The sequence below is a fragment of the Pimephales promelas genome, chromosome 22 (assembly GCF_988280905.1).
Source record: "Pimephales promelas chromosome 22, fPimPro1.hap1.1, whole genome shotgun sequence".
Classification (NCBI taxonomy): domain Eukaryota; kingdom Metazoa; phylum Chordata; class Actinopteri; order Cypriniformes; family Leuciscidae; genus Pimephales; species Pimephales promelas.
Window position 1 is genome coordinate 24,460,996 of NC_142790.1, and position 23,250 is coordinate 24,484,245.

Consider the following 23,250-nt stretch of genomic DNA (forward strand, 5'->3'; position numbering starts at 1 on the left):
TGCCACCGGCTTCATATATATATATGTATATATACAGTATATATATATATATATAGCTGTGATCCGCGATGAAGGGCCAAAGCCAGTGGCATGGCCACCCTGGTGCTTTTAGGTAACTAAGGAACCGGGGTTGCGGTGCCACCGGCTTGGGCCCTTCATCGCTGCTCGCAGCTATATTTTATTATTATTATCCATAAAGTATCAACCTTTTTATTATTTACTTTTGTCTTGGACACAAGTGAAAAAAAAATATGTCTCTTTAGGGCATAAGACAATCATTAATCTCATATCTCTAATATTCACTGTAATCTAAACATCCAATCCAGTGATTCACTTAAAGACTTATGATTCTTCTATGACAAATAAACACACACCGGAGAATATAAAACTCAGAGAGATGTACTGTGCCCTATCCAGCGAGGCTTTAAATAGACTCAGTCATGCTTTAGTGATTTACTGGAGATCTCCTGTGTGCAAGGAGTTTTAATATACCTGGAGAAAGATACCATATAAACCATTTTGCAAGATGTACGCAACACTGGTCCAGAAGCACTTCCTGTTTCAGTTTTTTAACACTAAAATAAAAGCTGGCATACAATACAACCAACAGAACATATAAAACTGAATCAAAAAGTTAAACAAACATCTTTAAGATGTTTTCTTTACATGTGATTTAAAGAAAACAATTACAATCTGAAACAGGAAGTGTTTCTGGACCAGTGTTGTTTACATTTTGCAAAATGGTCTATACTGGACAAATTCAGTGATGCCATCTTTGCTTCATGTTCAGTCGGTTATGGACAGATCACAAATTACAACGTAAGCTTATTTCACTCTTTTATGTCAAAATCACATTTCTATGATTTAGCTGATACTGTATCTAGCTTGCAAAAAGTTTAATTTTGTTAGGATCCTACTAATGAATAGCAGTCAATGGAGAAACAAGCTAGCATGATGTAGTTAGCAGCATGGGCTAACAAATGAAGCTAACCAGTCAAATGGGGGATATATTGTTTTTGTGTTCCCTATGTGGTGGACATTCAGCATGTGTTGGCTCTGTGATGCATCCTTTAGGGAGATTAGATCAGTAAAAGTGACTTCGGCTCCTGCATTGATATCATTTCCAGAGGGAAGCTAAGTCCAGCAGGAACGTAGGCTGCTACAAGAAGCTTCCAATGCCAAGTCACAGTGAGTTTTTTATGTTAATTATTTATTTCGGACTTTGTCAAGAAGTATTTCAGATTCAGATCAAGGTTTTTTTTTTGTTTCGCAACGTTAGACATTTTTTTTTTATCCGATTCTGACATGTTTGTAGCTTCAGCTGTGGTAACTAGAGAAGAGCTGGCAACCCGAATGCCGCAACACTACTGACTTCGTGATTGGTAGATCGGTGGAGGGTGACGCATCAGAACATCAGTTTAGGGCTGCAAATTCACTTTTTTTAATGACAATATCCTGGCCGGACTAAAGTTGTCATTGATATAAGCATTTGAAATGAACTTGATTTCTTAATGTCTAGTGACATATCAGGGAAAATTTATGATTAATTAAAATATTTTAATTATTTTAGTTATTTTAATGAGTTAAAGTAATGCAAAAACATAAGTTACCATGCATGATTGATTTGTGCTGATAAATCGATTCATTGCGGTTAATTGCATATTATATATATATATATATATATATATATATATATATATATACAGTATATATATATATATATATATGTGTGTGTGTGTGTGTGTGTGAATAGGATAAGAGTATCATGGTACTCAGGGTCAAATAAATATGCACACACATATATATATATATATATATATATATATATATATATATATATATATATATATATATATATTCAAAGAATACCATGATATACTTTGTAGTCCAAAATATTATTATAGTGTTTTCCCTATAGTTGTATGGTAATACATTGTACTTGTAAGGGAGGGATTGTTCCTGAGATCAACTTTTGTTTATATGTTTCTGTCAAATATGGGTGAATAAAATATGAATCAGTGACCCCAATATTCCAGACCACATTATGCAGTGTCTAACAGGCTTGATTTTAAAGAAACACAAAAACAATCTCTTGCTCTCATGCCAAGAGCAACCAGATGGCATGATGTGCTGTCTGCATATTTCCAGTTAGAAGCTTTACTCATATATGGTAATAGGGTGTTAAGCCGGACTGTTGTCTGTCTCAGACGTTTTACCTTCAGCAACAAGAGTAGCGCTTCTGCTTTCTGCTGCCGGGACTGAAGTCAAACAGATGAGAACAGAAAATTCTCTGCTTTGTGACCGGACCCGATTGACCCTTGGTAAATTGCGGCTGCTGGGAGGGTTTTAGTTATGCACCTACATGATTCCTCTCTGCTTGTGTTCAGACATGTAATTCTGCAGAGAAAGCTTAAGGTTTTGTGATTTGTGATTTTGCGCACTCATAACAGAAATCTGCAGAGGTTTTCCTCCTGGCCCTGCTGTATGATTAAAGGACACAGATGCTAAAGATACAGGAGGTGTTAAACTAACCTCTGGAGGGGATTTGAGCAAGAATTAGTTTTAAGACTCTAAATTTACAGAACTACTTAGGCCTACGTGAATTGCCTCTTTAAAAAGAACAAAGAGGTTATTGAATTACGCCACACAAGCAGAATAAAGGTCAGCTAATTAACACTGAAAGGCACAGTGGGAAGTGGAAACTTTATATCCAACTGTTATAATTCATCATAATAGTAACTTATCAATTGCGCATTAATGATATATATATATATATATCATGCATATATTCTTCATGCATTTCATCATGCATTTATTTTAGTTGTAATGAAAATTATATATTATCTTTTTTATTCCACCAATGAAAAAAAAGTCATAATTGTCCTAAAAATAGGGCTGCCAACACTCATTCACGGAATTCACGCATTCGCAAAATTGAGCCAATTCTCACGCCACACCACCAATTTCTCACGCTGAAGTGTCAACCCGGTCGGTCAAACGCCTGAAAGATGAGTTTATCTATAGATCTACCTGTTGAGCCACTCGTGATCGACTAGTTTTACCGCAAATTAGTTAAAATATCCTGTAATTTAGAGCGAGCGAGCGTTTGTGCGAGACAGATGTTGAGCTCCTAACCGCGCACGGCGGCCAAGAGGTAAGCGGGCGAGAGACCTTGCGTGTTCTGCCAACACCTCAAAATTTCACATGACTTGTCCCATAAATGTTGTTTCTTTAAAAAAAAAAAAAAAAAGACTAGAGCAGCCAATGCGCATGTGACGTAACTGACTTTAACAAAACCATTGGTGATTGGTAGTTTTATTTAGAAGGCAGGGCATATTCCGGCATATTGCAGGACGCAGTTTCTCCCATTCATAAAGGGGAGTGCACTTTATAGTCTTTGGTGAATTTGAATATTTAGTGAGGAGTTTTAGCTATTGGGAATTTTTTTAATCATGAAAAATGTCTGTTACATAACAGAATGGAGCAGAGCAAGATACAGTATCACAGAAGCAGAAGCTTTCCCTTTGGAATCACATACACACCTCGTGAACTTTCCTTGTGACAGTCGGAGTACTGCAGGTACGCAGCAATAATAATAATAATAATAATAAAACATTGTTAGCATAATTACACAGCATTAAAGTTCAATTATTTAGTATGTACACATTGGTTTCATACTTGTAAATTATTTCAGCCAATCTATAGGCTAAAAATGGCCTTTAATGCAGATATAGATTTCTCATCTGGAAGAGAGGCATACACACGTTTTTTTTTTTTTTAGTTTTTTTTATTAATACATTCTGTATCACACATCCACAATGATCTTAGATCAATTTTAGGATGTTTCTACACAAAATTCATTAAATGAGGCTCCAGGAACGTGTATGCAAATCACTTTTTAAAGAAAAATCACTTTTTTTAAGCTATTGCTAAACCAAACCTGACCAGACATTTCTTTGAAATTTCTGGTCAAAGCTTCATTCCTTATGTCGCTCTCAACAACAGTGAATCCGCTAAGGCTTTAGGCGAATCTTATGTCTGCCAGGAGTCCTCAACTTTAGCTAGAACTATCAATGTCAAGGAACCATCACAAGCTGGAGGGAGCTTAAAAATGAGCTTTACCCTTGACATGGACATGATTCTGGGAAAGCCCTTGGGCGAAAATCAACCCGGTGAAAAGAATAGTCTGGAATTATCTTCATATTAGATCTCATAGCTCAGCTTACAACTTTTTACAAGATGTAATATAAGTCTCAGTTGTCCCAAGAATGTGTCTGTGAAGGTTCTGCTCAAAATACCCAAATAGATATTATACCATGTTGTAGATGCCCATTTTTGAGTAGTAGGAAAAATCAAGCTGTTTTCTTGCATGTATCTTTAAATGCAAATGAGCTGCTGCTCCCCATCCTCCTTTCCAGAAGAGGGCGCGTACCTCAGATACTCAGTCAAAAAATCTGTTTGGTTTTGATTATCATCTCTATCGTGGTCACACTTACGTGACATTGCAGTTCATGAAAGTTTATTACCTGCGTGCATTTTAAAGCCATATCAACTTCATATATATTGTTTTCTGAGCACTGAGTTATATCGAACAACACGGTGGCTATCAGACGGCGCGTTTGGTGAGTATTAAACCAAGTTGTCTTTCGTGTCTGAAACTGATACACAAAAAATACAAATACACACAAATACAGGTAATGTGTTAAGTTCACATACACAGTAGGTTAGCTTAGCTAATAACATTAGCTTTAATAAGAATTCATAAAAACATGGCGGACTGTGGGCAGAGTTGGTCAGCAGTTGTGGGCGGGGCCTAAGCATATGTGATGTCATACTGATATAATCTGTAAACAGCTTGTTCTGAGACAGTTTATAAATTATGGGCATTAGAAAAAAAAAGGAGTGGGTGGATTTTTAGCATTATAGGGTGGTTGTGTTGTGTACACTGCCGACACATTTATGTTCAAGCGCCACGTAAAAGTGAATTTTGCATAATAGGTCCCCTTTAAATAAATAAACTATTGCAAAAATTAAATAAATAAATAGCTAATCCATCACAAGCCTAAGTTACGTGCTTATGTACAAAAACATAACCCCACTCTGAATTAAGTATTTAAATGTGTGGGGAGGGTGGAATTTGCATACAGATAAAAGCTAGTTTAATATCGCAAATTATCTTTTTATACAGCAATCTTGCAGAGTTTGCTTTAATGACTGCATAAATGTGATTTCACGGCACAAACGGGAGGACAGCTGAGGAAGGGTGGAGGGGTTGAAGGAAGAAAATGAAGATATCACAGCCAAGGGTTTCCTATTCAGTGTGCATCTCCCTGTAATTAAGAGATTATTTACACATGCACACTCCTGTCGTTCCCTCCCTGAGCATCTCATTAGTGCTCTGACCTCTCCACCTGCTTCCTCTCTGACCACAGGAACGGAGGAAGATGGCGACGGAGGGGTGGGGACAAACCCGGCGGCTGCTGAGGCCTTCTCCGAACATTAGCATGCGCAACGTCACCGCCCTTCTCAGCGTAGCGTGGCGGGTTGAAGATGGCCGAGACCCCGCTGTGCCACAGAAACATCCTCTATATGTGTAGACATTAGCCGACGGGCCGGTGCTTACCAAGAGGTCAGTGCACGTCTGCTCCGAAATGGGAGGACACGCGATAAGAGTGCCTGTGACTAAGTGGGGATCTAATTGCAGGCTTAAGGGGGTGATTACAAGATTTTCACCTTTTGCAGTGGAAATACACGCGTTAACTCAGACACTTGATGGTCTGAAGTCGAAGATTTAGATGACGAACAAAACTGTCTCAGAGGACAGAGCTTTATTTACACTGATGGAGAGGTAGATAGTTCAGTTCATTAACGTCTGACACAAGGTCTTAGACTTTGACTTACAATCATGAAACTGGCCTAATTTCGGTAGCACTTTATTTTACAGTTCTGTTCTGCATGTACATATCACTTACTTATATACTGTACACAATAATTGGGTACTAAACCTAGCCTTAACCCGTTATAATACCAGTACTTTCTTGGGTAACTACACTGTAGGTTTACAGTAAGTGCACGTAGGCTAAAGTGTAACCCTAATTTCTACACTGTAAAAAAATATTGTTGGTTTAACTTAAAAAAAAGAAGTAACTTGGTTGCCTTAAAATTTTAAGTTCATTGAAATGAGAAAATTGAGTTAATACAATGAAGGAGATTGATTTAATCATCAGAAACTCAAAATATTATGTTATTTGAACTACATAAATCATTTAAGTTGATTTGACAAAAGAAAAAATGTTGTGATTACAAATCATGAAAATATATATTTTTTTTACAGTATAAAAAAGCATTGAACGACAACAATTCATGCAAGAATATTTGTTGGTGCACAATGTAAAATTCATATACGAATATATTTTGTTGCATTGAATTCGACTATTTACTTGTTGTTGAATTAAATGCAGCAATTTACATGTTTGTTAGTGCATTAACAATTTTTATATGAATATTCAGCCCCACTTTATAATAGGTGTCTTTAACTACTATGTACTGACATTTAAATTAATCATTTGATACCGTGGACTTGTTATTTTATCTTACATCTTATATTAGTTTTTACATGAACATATCAATTTACATAAGAATGTGTCTTGGTGCATTGAATGCAACAATTTGTATGTGCATGTTTTTGTAGCATTGAATACGACAATTTTTATTTTTGTTAATTTATATTTGTTAGTGCATTGAATGCAACAATATATATATGTTGCTCTGCTGAAGAAAGCATTTTTGAAAAAGGGCATCTTGCATGTGTAATTGGAGCTACAAATCCCTGTACCACACAAAGCTCCTCGTCTGACTCCAGGCAAATGCAGAACAAACAGAAGCTAAACAGATGTTATTGTCCAGACAATGGCACAATCCCTCTATAGGCCGAGTGAGTAACTTCTTGAAGTAACCATAGCATAAAAAGACAAGCGTGTCTGCTGAAGAGAGAGAAAACCCCACATCCAATCTAAATCGATAGTGTCATTATCACAGGACCCAAGCTGAATTAGATGTCACAGCACCAGGGGCAACAGGGCTGACGCACACTTAGATTATGAGCACAGGTGATGTATTGAGATGGGCTGGCCCTTTAACAGAGCAGACTTGCCTGACTGCAGCGATTATAGATTAGCAGTTAGACTCGCACAGATGATCAAGCAGTGAACTTAGTAAATGGAATACAATATCACAACAGCAGGCGCTCGACTGTATCTCCATTAACAGGAAGGAAAACTGAGTTATGTTGCAACTGGGATGAGAACCTCAATGCATTTACACCACATAAATAATGTCAATCAGTTAAGAAAAAAGAGTGATTGAGGAAGAACGTGAATCATAAGCTTTACATTATTTTCATATTACAGGAAAATATTCAATAACTTATCTAATATTCAATAATTTGATTTGATTTCATCAGTGACAACAACGACCAGATGTAAATGGTAATTAAATGATGTGAATAAACTGCATGATATTGTTTGTTTGTTTTTTTAATTTTATGATAAAGTGATGGTGGGTTAATTAACCAATGCATCAAAATTAATCACATATAGGCCTATCTGCAATATAAACGTATGCAATTCTGTTTTCACAAAGGTATATTCAATTTCAATTTGGGAGCTTAGGTATTCACTTGGACAGTTTTCATGTAAGTAATGAAAAATATGAATATGACATAATTTTGACAAAGTTGTTTTCATCATTAAAGGGATAGTTCACTTTATAATTAATTTTTGATATGTTTTAGCTTACCACAAGGGCATCTTTGTTGCCACAGTAGTTTCAATTTTGTCATTTTTCGGTGAAACCGTTCTTCCGTCTGTCAATCATATAATGGAAGTCTATGGGGATTTTCTAAAAGAGCATGCACAGAGAAGTCAAAATTAAACATGATTTAATGACTCGTAAATGTAAGTACACATTGATGTCCTAAGACATGAAACGAGCGGGTTTTTTTTTTTTGTTGAGAAAACAAACATTATTTATATCGTTTTTACCTCTAGCTAGTCCAAGATCGAAAAAAAGGTCCATTCCGTCCTTGGGCCGTAGGCAAATGGACTTGGGTTGGACCGGCTGACGGCACCCCCGGGCCTCGCCGGGCGGGGCAAGACGAGTGGACGAGACGGGCGGGAAACTCAAAATTTCTGATCTTCTTGAATCCCTCTATTAGAATCCAGAGTTTTAAGAAGATTGGAGAAAGTCAAAATTTCGCCCCCCGAAAAAAAAAACGACAGTGTTACCCCTTTTGGTTTTTTTCGGGGGTCGAAATTTTGAGTTTCTCTGATCTTCCTGAAACTCTGGATTCTGATAGAGGGCCATGAGACTTTGAACTGAGCGCAAAAATGGAGTCTCTAGACCCTTCTTGAGCTGAGATATTGAGATCCCACGTAGCACTTATCCCATTATAAAAATAGTGGGTTCGCGTACGGTGGAATTTCGGGACGGCCCTACGTGGGATCTCAATATCTCAGCTCAGGAAGGGTCTAGAGACTGCATTTTTGCACTCAGGTCTAAGTCTCATGGCCCTCTATCAGAATCCAGAGTTTTCAGAAGATTGGAGAAACTCAAAAGTTCGCCCCCCGAAAAAAAACGACAGTGTTACCCCTTTTGTTTTTTTTTCGGGGGGCGAAATTTTGAGTTTCTCTGATCTTCTTGAAACTCTGGATTCTGATAGAGGGCCATTAGACTTAGACCTGAGTGCAAAAATTGAGTCTCTAGACCCTTCTTGAGCTGAGATATTGAGATCCCACGTAGCACTTATCCCATTATAAAAATAGTGGGTTCGCGGACGGTGGAATTTCGGGACGGCCCTTGGTTCCACAGACTCAGGGGGTTAACAGTCAAAGGACCCAGAACCAGATATGAAGAATGAAGACACGGAGTCAGAATTATAAAAAATTAAAGAAAGTTTTACTGAACATCGTTTGCCATTTCATCAGCAGAAGTCAGCTTCAGGACTCACTCAGGAGTTCGTAGGCCGCCCCCCTTACAGTTACAAAGATCACAGCAGTTAAACCATTTCCAAGGTCTAAGCTACGTCATTGCTTACACGTTGAATGATTCTCATTGGCTGAGAAATAGATAAACACAGTAATTTTCCACACATATACTGATAGACGGAAGCATATCTTCATCGATGATCCATCTGACATTCAGAGGCACGTCATGACCTTCCAGGTCACAGATTTGGGTTGCTGGCGCCAGTATGTCCAGAACAACAACTCATTCAACCTCCAATAATGGCAGTGGTTCCTTAACCTGCAACCAAGAAGACTAACACTAAACTTTAGTCTAACTGGAGTAAGACTTTAACAAAGAAATGGTGCCTTAAACTGTTGGCTTCAAGGACCCCTTTATGTTTTAACACTCAAACATAAACCAAAATCCCTATTTCCCTATTATTTTCACTGTTACCGCATTAACATAGGACACTAGCAAATAAGAGCTCCTATCAAGGCTGAAGAGAGTCTGAGCGGCTTATTATCAGTTAAGTGTAGCAAAACATAATGGTAAAACATTAACTCGTTTGGGAGAAAAACAGATAACATTTGCTCCTCAGAAAGCAAATATAATAGAAAGAATACATTTTAATACAATTAAAGTTCAATATAGCAATGCTCAATATAGCTTGACCATCGGTACAGAGAAGTATCATATGTGTTGGACATATGTGTTCACGACGCCTTTAGGATCCATAAACCTTTCTCCTGAGACCAGAGAAAGAGACAAATGGCCTTGTGCACCTAAAAGAAGCTGGTGACTTACATCAGCATGCATTTAAGAATATTATTTCACAAGCAAAAGCACAAAGAATACATTTATATGTCGATAAATGAATAAGTAATAATGAATATACTTAATTATTGATTTTATAAAAGAAATACATAAGCATTCAAAAGGATATCTGATATATGCTGAAGAGGCAAGGGATTTTGACCACCCCTTCAAGTGCTACGTGGGTTCTCAATATCTCATCTCAGGAAGGGTCTAGAGACTCCATTTTTGCACTCAGGTCTAAGTATCATGGCCCTCTATCAGAATCCGAGAAGATCAGAGAAAGATAAGAGAAACTCAAAATTTCGCCCCCCGAAAAAAAACAAAAGGGGTAACACTGTCGTTTTTTTTTTCGGGGGGCGAAATTTTGAGTTTCTCTGGTCTTCTTGAAACTCTGGATTCTAATAGAGGGCCATGAGACTTCGACCTGAGCGCAAAAATGGAGGCTCTAGGCCCTTCCAGAGCTGAGATATCGAAACTCAAAATTTCGACCAGAAAAAAAAAACGACAGTGGTACCCCTTTCGTTTTTTTTTTCAGGCGAAAAATTAAGTTTCTCCAATCTTCTCAAAACTCTGGATTATGATAGAGGGCTGTGAGACTTTGACCTGAGTGCAAAAATGGAGGCTCTAGACCCTTCCAGAGCTGAGATATCAAAATTCAAAATTTCGACCCGAAAAAAAACGACGACAGTGTTACCCCTTTCGGGTTTTTTTTCATTTTCGGTCGAAAAATTAAGTTTCTTCAATCTTCTCAAAACTCTGGATTATGATAGAGGGCTGTGAGACTTTGACCTGAATGCGAAAATGGAGGCTCTAGACCCTTCCAGAGCTGAGATATCGAAACTCAAAATTTCGCCCCGAAAAAAAAACGACAGTGTTACCCCTTTCGTTTTTTTTTTCATTTTCGGTCGAAAAATTAAGTTTCTCCAATCTTCTCAAAACTCTGGATTATGATAGAGGGCTGTGAGACTTTGACCTGAATGCGAAAATGGAGGCTCTAGACCCTTCCAGAGCTGAGATATCGAAACTCAAATTTTCGCCCCGAAAAAAAAACGACAGTGTTACCCCTTACGTTTTTTTTTTTTTCATTTTCGGGCGAAAAATTAAGTTTCTCCAATCTTCTCAAAACTCTGGATTATGATAGAGGGCTGTGAGACTTTGACCTGAGTGCAAAAATGGAGGCTCTAGACCCTTCCAGAGCTGAGATATCGAAACTCAAAATTTCGACCCGAAAAAAAAAACGACAGTGTTACCCCTTTCGTTTTTTTTCATTTTCGGGCGAAAAATTAAGTTTCTCCAATCTTCTCAAAACTCTGGATTATGATAGACGGCTGTGAGACTTTGACCTGAGTGCAAAAATGGAGGCTCTAGACCCTTCCAGAGCTGAGATATCAAAACTCAAAATTTCGACCCGAAAAAAAAAACGACAGTGTTACCCCTTACGTTTTTTTTTCATTTTCGGGCGAAAAATTAAGTTTCTCCAATCTTCTCAAAACTCTGGATTATGATAGAGGGCTGTGAGACTTTGACCTGAGTGCAAAAATGGAGGCTCTAGACCCTTCCAGAGCTGAGATATCAAAATTCCAAATTTCGACCAGAAAAAAAAACGACAGTGTTACCCCTTACGTTTTTTTTCATTTTCGGGCGAAAAATTAAGTTTCTCCAATCTTCTCAAAACTCTGGATTATGATAGAGGGCTGTGAGACTTTGACCTGAGTGCAAAAATGGAGGCTCTAGACCCTTCCAGAGCTGAGATATCGAAATTCAAAATTTCGACCCGAAAAAAAAAACGACAGTGTTACCCCTTTCGTTTTTTTTCATTTTCGGGCGAAAAATTAAGTTTCTCCAATCTTCTCAAAACTCTGGATTATGATAGAGGGCTGTGAGACTTTGACCTGAGTGGAAAAATGGAGGCTCTAGACCCTTCCAGAGCTGAGATATCGCAACTCAAAATTTCGACCCGAAAAAAAAACGACAGTGTTACCCCTTACGTTTTTTTCATTTTCGGGCGAAAAATTAAGTTTCTCCAATCTTCTCAAAACTCTGGATTATGATAGAGGGCTGTGAGACTTTGACCTGAGTGCAGAAATGGAGGCTCTAGACCCTTCCAGAGCTGAGATATCAAAATTCAAAATTTCGACCAGAAAAAAAAAACGACAGTGTTACCCCTTACGTTTTTTTTTCATTTTCGGGCGAAAAATTAAGTTTCTCCAATCTTCTCAAAACTCTGGATTATGATAGAGGGCTGTGAGACTTTGACCTGAGTGCAGAAATGGAGGCTCTAGACCCTTCCAGAGCTGAGATATCAGAATTCAAAATTTCGACCCGAAAAAAAAAAACGACAGTGTTACCCTTTACGTTTTTTTTTCATTTTCGGGCGAAAAATTAAGTTTCTCCAATCTTCTCAAAACTCTGGATTATGATAGAGGGCTGTGAGACTTTGACCTGAGTGCAAAAATTGAGGCTCTAGACCCTTCCAGAGCTGAGATATCAAAATTCAAAATTTCGACCAGAAAAAAAAAACGACAGTGTTACCCCTTACGTTTTTTTTCATTTTCGGGCGAAAAATTAAGTTTCTCCAATCTTCTCAAAACTCTGGATTATGATAGAGGGCTGTGAGACTTTGACCTGAGTGCAGAAATGGAGGCTCTAGACCCTTCCAGAGCTGAGATATCAAAATTCTAAATTTCGACCCGAAAAAAAAACGACAGTGTTACCCCTTTCGTTTTTTTTTCGTTTTTAGGTGAAAAATTAAGTTTCTCCAATCTTCTCAAAACTCTGGATTATGATAGAGGGCTGTGAGACTTTGACCTGAGTGCAAAAATGGAGGCTCTAGACCCTTCCAGAGCTGAGATATCGAAATTCAAAATTTTGACCCAAAAAAAAAACGACAGTGTTACCCCTTACGTTTTTTTCGTTTTCGGACGAAAAATTAAGTTTCTCCAATCTTCTCAAAACTCTGGATTATGATAGAGGGCTGTGAGACTTTGACCTGAGTGCAAAAAAGGAGGCTCTAGACCCTTCCAGAGCTGAGATATCGAAACTCAAAATTTCGACCCGAAAAAAAAAAAACGACAGTGTTACCCCTTACGTTTTTTTTCATTTTTGGGCGAAAAATTAAGTTTCTCCAATCTTCTCAAAACTCTGGATTATGATAGAGGGCCATGAGACTTAAAGCTCAGTGCAAAAATGGAGGCTCTAGACCCTTCCAGAGCTGAGATATCAAAATTCAAAATTTCGAACAGAATTTCGAACAGAAAAAAAAACGACAGTGTTACCCCTTACGTTTTTTTCATTTTCGGGCGAAAAATTAAGTTTCTCCAATCTTCTCAAAACTCTGGATTATGATAGAGGGCTGTGAGACTTTGACCTGAGTGCAGAAATGGAGGCTCTAGACCCTTCCAGAGCTGAGATATCAAAATTCAAAATTTCGACCCGAAAAAAAAAACGACAGTGTTACCCCTTACGTTTTTTTTCATTTTCGGGCGAAAAATTAATTTTCTCCAATCTTCTCAAAACTCTGGATTATGATAGAGGGCTGTGAGACTTTGACCTGAGTGCAAAAATGGAGGCTCTAGACCCTTCCAGAGCTGAGATATCGAAATTCAAAATTTTGACCCGAAAAAAAAAACGACAGTTTTTCATTTTCGGGCGAAAAATTGAGTTTCTCCAATCTTCTCAAAACTCTGGATTATGATAGAGGGCTGTGAGACTTTGACCTGAGTGCAAAAAAGGAGGCTCTAGACCCTTCCAGAGCTGAGATATCGAAACTCAAAATTTCGACCCGAAAAAAAAAAACGACAGTGTTACCCCTTACGTTTTTTTTCATTTTTGGGCGAAAAATTAAGTTTCTCCAATCTTCTCAAAACTCTGGATTATGATAGAGGGCCATGAGACTTAAAGCTCAGTGCAAAAATGGAGGCTCTAGACCCTTCCAGAGCTGAGATATCAAAATTCAAAATTTCGAACAGAATTTCGAACAGAAAAAAAAAACGACAGTGTTACCCCTTACGTTTTTTTCATTTTCGGAATAAAAATTAAGTTTCTCCAATCTTCTCAAAACTCTGGATTATGATAGAGGGCTGTGAGACTTTGACCTGAGTGCAGAAATGGAGGCTCTAGACCCTTCCAGAGCTGAGATATCAAAATTCAAAATTTCGACCCGAAAAAAAAAACGACAGTGTTACCCCTTACGTTTTTTTTCATTTTCGGGCGAAAAATTAATTTTCTCCAATCTTCTCAAAACTCTGGATTATGATAGAGGGCTGTGAGACTTTGACCTGAGTGCAAAAATGGAGGCTCTAGACCCTTCCAGAGCTGAGATATCGAAATTCAAAATTTTGACCCGAAAAAAAAAACGACAGTGTTACCCCTTACGTTTTTTTTCATTTTCGGGCGAAAAATTGAGTTTCTCCGATCTTCTCAAAACTCTGGATTATGATAGAGGGCTGTGAGACTTTGACCCGAGTGCAAAAATGGAGGCTCTAGACCCTTCCAGAGCTGAGATATCGAAACTCAAAATTTGGACCCGAAAAAAAAAAACGACAGTGTTACCCCTTACGTTTTTTTTCATTTTCGGGCGAAAAATTGAGTTTCTCCGATCTTCTCAAAACTCTGGATTATGATAGAGGGCTGTGAGACTTTGACCCGAGTGCAAAAATGGAGGCTCTAGACCCTTCCAGAGCTGAGATATCGAAACTCAAAATTTGGACCCGAAAAAAAAACGACAGTGTTACCCCTTACGTTTTTTTTCATTTTCGGGCGAAAAATTGAGTTTCTCCGATCTTCTCAAAACTCTGGATTATGATAGAGGGCTGTGAGACTTTGACCCGAGTGCAAAAATGGAGGCTCTAGACCCTTCCAGAGCTGAGATATCGAAACTCAAAATTTGGACCCGAAAAAAAAACGACAGTGTTACCCCTTACGTTTTTTTTCATTTTCGGGCGAAAAATTGAGTTTCTCCGATCTTCTCAAAACTCTGGATTATGATAGAGGGCTGTGAGACTTTGACCCGAGTGCAAAAATGGAGGCTCTAGACCCTTCCAGAGCTGAGATATCGAAACTCAAAATTTGGACCCGAAAAAAAAACGACAGTGTTACCCCTTACGTTTTTTTTCATTTTCGGGCGAAAAATTGAGTTTCTCCGATCTTCTCAAAACTCTGGATTATGATAGAGGGCTGTGAGACTTTGACCCGAGTGCAAAAATGGAGGCTCTAGACCCTTCCAGAGCTGAGATATCGAAACTCAAAATTTGGACCCGAAAAAAAAACGACAGTGTTACCCCTTACGTTTTTTTTCATTTTCGGGCGAAAAATTGAGTTTCTCCGATCTTCTCAAAACTCTGGATTATGATAGAGGGCTGTGAGACTTTGACCCGAGTGCAAAAATGGAGGCTCTAGACCCTTCCAGAGCTGAGATATCGAAACTCAAAATTTGGACCCGAAAAAAAAACGACAGTGTTACCCCTTACGTTTTTTTTCATTTTCGGGCGAAAAATTGAGTTTCTCCGATCTTCTCAAAACTCTGGATTATGATAGAGGGCTGTGAGACTTTGACCCGAGTGCAAAAATGGAGGCTCTAGACCCTTCCAGAGCTGAGATATCGAAACTCAAAATTTGGACCCGAAAAAAAAACGACAGTGTTACCCCTTACGTTTTTTTTCATTTTCGGGCGAAAAATTGAGTTTCTCCGATCTTCTCAAAACTCTGGATTATGATAGAGGGCTGTGAGACTTTGACCCGAGTGCAAAAATGGAGGCTCTAGACCCTTCCAGAGCTGAGATATCGAAACTCAAAATTTGGACCCGAAAAAAAAACGACAGTGTTACCCCTTACGTTTTTTTTCATTTTCGGGCGAAAAATTGAGTTTCTCCGATCTTCTCAAAACTCTGGATTATGATAGAGGGCTGTGAGACTTTGACCCGAGTGCAAAAATGGAGGCTCTAGACCCTTCCAGAGCTGAGATATCGAAACTCAAAATTTGGACCCGAAAAAAAAACGACAGTGTTACTTACCCCTTGCGTTTTTTTTCATTTTCGGGCGAAAAATTGAGTTTCTCCGATCTTCTCAAAACTCTGGATTATGATAGAGGGCTGTGAGACTTTGACCCGAGTGCAAAAATGGAGGCTCTAGACCCTTCCAGAGCTGAGATATCGAAACTCAAAATTTGGACCCGAAAAAAAAACGACAGTGTTACCCCTTACGTTTTTTTTCATTTTCGGGCGAAAAATTGAGTTTCTCCGATCTTCTCAAAACTCTGGATTATGATAGAGGGCTGTGAGACTTTGACCCGAGTGCAAAAATGGAGGCTCTAGACCCTTCCAGAGCTGAGATATCGAAACTCAAAATTTGGACCCGAAAAAAAAACGACAGTGTTACCCCTTACGTTTTTTTTCATTTTCGGGCGAAAAATTGAGTTTCTCCGATCTTCTCAAAACTCTGGATTATGATAGAGGGCTGTGAGACTTTGACCCGAGTGCAAAAATGGAGGCTCTAGACCCTTCCAGAGCTGAGATATCGAAACTCAAAATTTCGAACAGAAAAAAAAACGACAGTGTTACCCCTTACGTTTTTTTCATTTTCGGGCGAAAAATTAAGTTTCTCCAATCTTCTCAAAACTCTGGATTATGATAGAGGGCTGTGAGAATTTGACCTGAGTGCAGAAATGGAGGCTCTAGACCCTTCCAGAGCTGAGATATCAAAATTCAAAATTTCGACCCGAAAAAAAAAACGACAGTGTTACCCCTTACGTTTTTTTTCATTTTCGGGCGAAAAATTAATTTTCTCCAATCTTCTCAAAACTCTGGATTATGATAGAGGGCTGTGAGACTTTGACCTGAGTGCAAAAATGGAGGCTCTAGACCCTTCCAGAGCTGAGATATCGAAACTCAAAATTTGGACCCGAAAAAAAAAACGACAGTGTTACCCCTTACGTTTTTTTTCATTTTCGGGCGAAAAATTGAGTTTCTCCGATCTTCTCAAAACTCTGGATTATGATAGAGGGCTGTGAGACTTTGACCCGAGTGCAAAAATGGAGGCTCTAGACCCTTCCAGAGCTGAGATATCGAAACTCAAAATTTGGACCCGAAAAAAAAACGACAGTGTTACCCCTTACGTTTTTTTTCATTTTCGGGCGAAAAATTGAGTTTCTCCGATCTTCTCAAAACTCTGGATTATGATAGAGGGCTGTGAGACTTTGACCCGAGTGCAAAAATGGAGGCTCTAGACCCTTCCAGAGCTGAGATATCGAAACTCAAAATTTGGACCCGAAAAAAAAACGACAGTGTTACCCCTTACGTTTTTTTTCATTTTCGGGCGAAAAATTGAGTTTCTCCGATCTTCTCAAAACTCTGGATTATGATAGAGGGCTGTGAGACTTTGACCCGAGTGCAAAAATGGAGGCTCTAGACCCTTCCAGAGCTGAGATATCGAAACTCAAAATTTGGACCCGAAAAAAAAACGACAGTGTTACCCCTTACGTTTTTTTTCATTTTCGGGCGAAAAATTGAGTTTCTCCGATCTTCTCAAAACTCTGGATTATGATAGAGGGCTGTGAGACTTTGACCCGAGTGCAAAAATGGAGGCTCTAGACCCTTCCAGAGCTGAGATATCGAAACTCAAAATTTGGACCCGAAAAAAAAAACGACAGTGTTACCCCTTACGTTTTTTTTCATTTTCGGGCGAAAAATTGAGTTTCTCCGATCTTCTCAAAACTCTGGATTATGATAGAGGGCTGTGAGACTTTGACCCGAGTGCAAAAATGGAGGCTCTAGACCCTTCCAGAGCTGAGATATCGAAACTCAAAATTTTGACCCGAAAAAAAAACGACAGTGTTACCCCTTACGTTTTTTTTCATTTTCGGGCGAAAAATTGAGTTTCTCCGATCTTCTCAAAACTCTGGATTATGATAGAGGGCTGTGAGACTTTGACCCGAGTGCAAAAATGGAGGCTCTAGACCCTTCCAGAGCTGAGATATCGAAACTCAAAATTTGGACCCGAAAAAAAAACGACAGTGTTACCCCTTACGTTTTTTTTCATTTTCGGGCGAAAAATTGAGTTTCTCCGATCTTCTCAAAACTCTGGATTATGATAGAGGGCTGTGAGACTTTGACCCGAGTGCAAAAATGGAGGCTCTAGACCCTTCCAGAGCTGAGATATCGAAACTCAAAATTTGGACCCGAAAAAAAAACGACAGTGTTACCCCCTTACGTTTTTTTTCATTTTCGGGCGAAAAATTGAGTTTCTCCGATCTTCTCAAAACTCTGGATTATGATAGAGGGCTGTGAGACTTTGACCTGAGTGCAGAAATGGAGGCTCTAGACCCTTCCAGAGCTGAGATATCAAAATTCTAAATTTCGACCCGAAAAAAAAACGACAGTGTTACCCCTTTCGTTTTTTTTTCGTTTTTAGGTGAAAAATTAAGTTTCTCCAATCTTCTCAAAACTCTGGATTATGATAGAGGGCTGTGAGACTTTGACCTGAGTGCAAAAATGGAGGCTCTAGACCCTTCCAGAGCTGAGATATCGAAATTCAAAATTTTGACCCAAAAAAAAAACGACAGTGTTACCCCTTACGTTTTTTTCGTTTTCGGACGAAAAATTAAGTTTCTCCAATCTTCTCAAAACTCTGGATTATGATAGAGGGCTGTGAGACTTTGACCTGAGTGCAAAAAAGGAGGCTCTAGACCCTTCCAGAGCTGAGATATCGAAACTCAAAATTTCGACCCGAAAAAAAAAAAACGACAGTGTTACCCCTTACGTTTTTTTTCATTTTTGGGCGAAAAATTAAGTTTCTCCAATCTTCTCAAAACTCTGGATTATGATAGAGGGCCATGAGACTTAAAGCTCAGTGCAAAAATGGAGGCTCTAGACCCTTCCAGAGCTGAGATATCAAAATTCAAAATTTCGAACAGAATTTCGAACAGAAAAAAAAACGACAGTGTTACCCCTTACGTTTTTTTCATTTTCGGGCGAAAAATTAAGTTTCTCCAATCTTCTCAAAACTCTGGATTATGATAGAGGGCTGTGAGACTTTGACCTGAGTGCAGAAATGGAGGCTCTAGACCCTTCCAGAGCTGAGATATCAAAATTCAAAATTTCGACCCGAAAAAAAAAACGACAGTGTTACCCCTTACGTTTTTTTTCATTTTCGGGCGAAAAATTAATTTTCTCCAATCTTCTCAAAACTCTGGATTATGATAGAGGGCTGTGAGACTTTGACCTGAGTGCAAAAATGGAGGCTCTAGACCCTTCCAGAGCTGAGATATCGAAATTCAAAATTTTGACCCGAAAAAAAAAACGACAGTTTTTCATTTTCGGGCGAAAAATTGAGTTTCTCCAATCTTCTCAAAACTCTGGATTATGATAGAGGGCTGTGAGACTTTGACCTGAGTGCAAAAAAGGAGGCTCTAGACCCTTCCAGAGCTGAGATATCGAAACTCAAAATTTCGACCCGAAAAAAAAAAAACGACAGTGTTACCCCTTACGTTTTTTTTCATTTTTGGGCGAAAAATTAAGTTTCTCCAATCTTCTCAAAACTCTGGATTATGATAGAGGGCCATGAGACTTAAAGCTCAGTGCAAAAATGGAGGCTCTAGACCCTTCCAGAGCTGAGATATCAAAATTCAAAATTTCGAACAGAATTTCGAACAGAAAAAAAAAACGACAGTGTTACCCCTTACGTTTTTTTCATTTTCGGAATAAAAATTAAGTTTCTCCAATCTTCTCAAAACTCTGGATTATGATAGAGGGCTGTGAGACTTTGACCTGAGTGCAGAAATGGAGGCTCTAGACCCTTCCAGAGCTGAGATATCAAAATTCAAAATTTCGACCCGAAAAAAAAAACGACAGTGTTACCCCTTACGTTTTTTTTCATTTTCGGGCGAAAAATTAATTTTCTCCAATCTTCTCAAAACTCTGGATTATGATAGAGGGCTGTGAGACTTTGACCTGAGTGCAAAAATGGAGGCTCTAGACCCTTCCAGAGCTGAGATATCGAAATTCAAAATTTTGACCCGAAAAAAAAAACGACAGTGTTACCCCTTACGTTTTTTTTCATTTTCGGGCGAAAAATTGAGTTTCTCCGATCTTCTCAAAACTCTGGATTATGATAGAGGGCTGTGAGACTTTGACCCGAGTGCAAAAATGGAGGCTCTAGACCCTTCCAGAGCTGAGATATCGAAACTCAAAATTTGGACCCGAAAAAAAAAAACGACAGTGTTACCCCTTACGTTTTTTTTCATTTTCGGGCGAAAAATTGAGTTTCTCCGATCTTCTCAAAACTCTGGATTATGATAGAGGGCTGTGAGACTTTGACCCGAGTGCAAAAATGGAGGCTCTAGACCCTTCCAGAGCTGAGATATCGAAACTCAAAATTTGGACCCGAAAAAAAAACGACAGTGTTACCCCTTACGTTTTTTTTCATTTTCGGGCGAAAAATTGAGTTTCTCCGATCTTCTCAAAACTCTGGATTATGATAGAGGGCTGTGAGACTTTGACCCGAGTGCAAAAATGGAGGCTCTAGACCCTTCCAGAGCTGAGATATCGAAACTCAAAATTTGGACCCGAAAAAAAAACGACAGTGTTACCCCTTACGTTTTTTTTCATTTTCGGGCGAAAAATTGAGTTTCTCCGATCTTCTCAAAACTCTGGATTATGATAGAGGGCTGTGAGACTTTGACCCGAGTGCAAAAATGGAGGCTCTAGACCCTTCCAGAGCTGAGATATCGAAACTCAAAATTTGGACCCGAAAAAAAAACGACAGTGTTACCCCTTACGTTTTTTTTCATTTTCGGGCGAAAAATTGAGTTTCTCCGATCTTCTCAAAACTCTGGATTATGATAGAGGGCTGTGAGACTTTGACCCGAGTGCAAAAATGGAGGCTCTAGACCCTTCCAGAGCTGAGATATCGAAACTCAAAATTTGGACCCGAAAAAAAAACGACAGTGTTACCCCTTACGTTTTTTTTCATTTTCGGGCGAAAAATTGAGTTTCTCCGATCTTCTCAAAACTCTGGATTATGATAGAGGGCTGTGAGACTTTGACCCGAGTGCAAAAATGGAGGCTCTAGACCCTTCCAGAGCTGAGATATCGAAACTCAAAATTTGGACCCGAAAAAAAAACGACAGTGTTACCCCTTACGTTTTTTTTCATTTTCGGGCGAAAAATTGAGTTTCTCCGATCTTCTCAAAACTCTGGATTATGATAGAGGGCTGTGAGACTTTGACCCGAGTGCAAAAATGGAGGCTCTAGACCCTTCCAGAGCTGAGATATCGAAACTCAAAATTTGGACCCGAAAAAAAAACGACAGTGTTACCCCTTACGTTTTTTTTCATTTTCGGGCGAAAAATTGAGTTTCTCCGATCTTCTCAAAACTCTGGATTATGATAGAGGGCTGTGAGACTTTGACCCGAGTGCAAAAATGGAGGCTCTAGACCCTTCCAGAGCTGAGATATCGAAACTCAAAATTTGGACCCGAAAAAAAAACGACAGTGTTACCCCTTACGTTTTTTTTCATTTTCGGGCGAAAAATTGAGTTTCTCCGATCTTCTCAAAACTCTGGATTATGATAGAGGGCTGTGAGACTTTGACCCGAGTGCAAAAATGGAGGCTCTAGACCCTTCCAGAGCTGAGATATCGAAACTCAAAATTTGGACCCGAAAAAAAAACGACAGTGTTACCCCTTACGTTTTTTTTCATTTTCGGGCGAAAAATTGAGTTTCTCCGATCTTCTCAAAACTCTGGATTATGATAGAGGGCTGTGAGACTTTGACCCGAGTGCAAAAATGGAGGCTCTAGACCCTTCCAGAGCTGAGATATCGAAACTCAAAATTTGGACCCGAAAAAAAAACGACAGTGTTACTTACCCCTTGCGTTTTTTTTCATTTTCGGGCGAAAAATTGAGTTTCTCCGATCTTCTCAAAACTCTGGATTATGATAGAGGGCTGTGAGACTTTGACCCGAGTGCAAAAATGGAGGCTCTAGACCCTTCCAGAGCTGAGATATCGAAACTCAAAATTTGGACCCGAAAAAAAAACGACAGTGTTACCCCTTACGTTTTTTTTCATTTTCGGGCGAAAAATTGAGTTTCTCCGATCTTCTCAAAACTCTGGATTATGATAGAGGGCTGTGAGACTTTGACCCGAGTGCAAAAATGGAGGCTCTAGACCCTTCCAGAGCTGAGATATCGAAACTCAAAATTTGGACCCGAAAAAAAAACGACAGTGTTACCCCTTACGTTTTTTTTCATTTTCGGGCGAAAAATTGAGTTTCTCCGATCTTCTCAAAACTCTGGATTATGATAGAGGGCTGTGAGACTTTGACCCGAGTGCAAAAATGGAGGCTCTAGACCCTTCCAGAGCTGAGATATCGAAACTCAAAATTTCGAACAGAAAAAAAAACGACAGTGTTACCCCTTACGTTTTTTTCATTTTCGGGCGAAAAATTAATTTTCTCCAATCTTCTCAAAACTCTGGATTATGATAGAGGGCTGTGAGAATTTGACCTGAGTGCAGAAATGGAGGCTCTAGACCCTTCCAGAGCTGAGATATCAAAATTCAAAATTTCGACCCGAAAAAAAAAACGACAGTGTTACCCCTTACGTTTTTTTTCATTTTCGGGCGAAAAATTAATTTTCTCCAATCTTCTCAAAACTCTGGATTATGATAGAGGGCTGTGAGACTTTGACCCGAGTGCAAAAATGGAGGCTCTAGACCCTTCCAGAGCTGAGATATCGAAACTCAAAATTTGGACCCGAAAAAAAAAACGACAGTGTTACCCCTTACGTTTTTTTTCATTTTCGGGCGAAAAATTGAGTTTCTCCGATCTTCTCAAAACTCTGGATTATGATAGAGGGCTGTGAGACTTTGACCCGAGTGCAAAAATGGAGGCTCTAGACCCTTCCAGAGCTGAGATATCGAAACTCAAAATTTGGACCCGAAAAAAAAACGACAGTGTTACCCCTTACGTTTTTTTTCATTTTCGGGCGAAAAATTGAGTTTCTCCGATCTTCTCAAAACTCTGGATTATGATAGAGGGCTGTGAGACTTTGACCCGAGTGCAAAAATGGAGGCTCTAGACCCTTCCAGAGCTGAGATATCGAAACTCAAAATTTGGACCCGAAAAAAAAACGACAGTGTTACCCCTTACGTTTTTTTTCATTTTCGGGCGAAAAATTGAGTTTCTCCGATCTTCTCAAAACTCTGGATTATGATAGAGGGCTGTGAGACTTTGACCCGAGTGCAAAAATGGAGGCTCTAGACCCTTCCAGAGCTGAGATATCGAAACTCAAAATTTGGACCCGAAAAAAAAACGACAGTGTTACCCCTTACGTTTTTTTTCATTTTCGGGCGAAAAATTGAGTTTCTCCGATCTTCTCAAAACTCTGGATTATGATAGAGGGCTGTGAGACTTTGACCCGAGTGCAAAAATGGAG

At 39.0% G+C, this 23,250-nt stretch overlaps 1 long non-coding RNA gene across 2 annotated transcripts in view; it reads left to right on the forward strand.

Annotated features, from left to right (window-relative positions):
* The first annotated feature begins 552 nt into the window (after positions 1-552).
* LOC120488171 (uncharacterized) overlaps positions 553-23,250 on the forward strand; it is a 123,816-nt gene continuing 101,118 nt past the window's right edge. Inside the window, exons 1-3 of one of the 2 annotated variants that reach the window (XR_016149404.1) lie at positions 553-819; positions 1,075-1,188; positions 5,433-5,629. This is a non-coding gene — a long non-coding RNA (uncharacterized LOC120488171). The remainder of the gene's footprint in view (positions 820-1,074; positions 1,189-5,432; positions 5,630-23,250) is intronic. The other variant, XR_016149405.1, reaches the window with a different exon arrangement.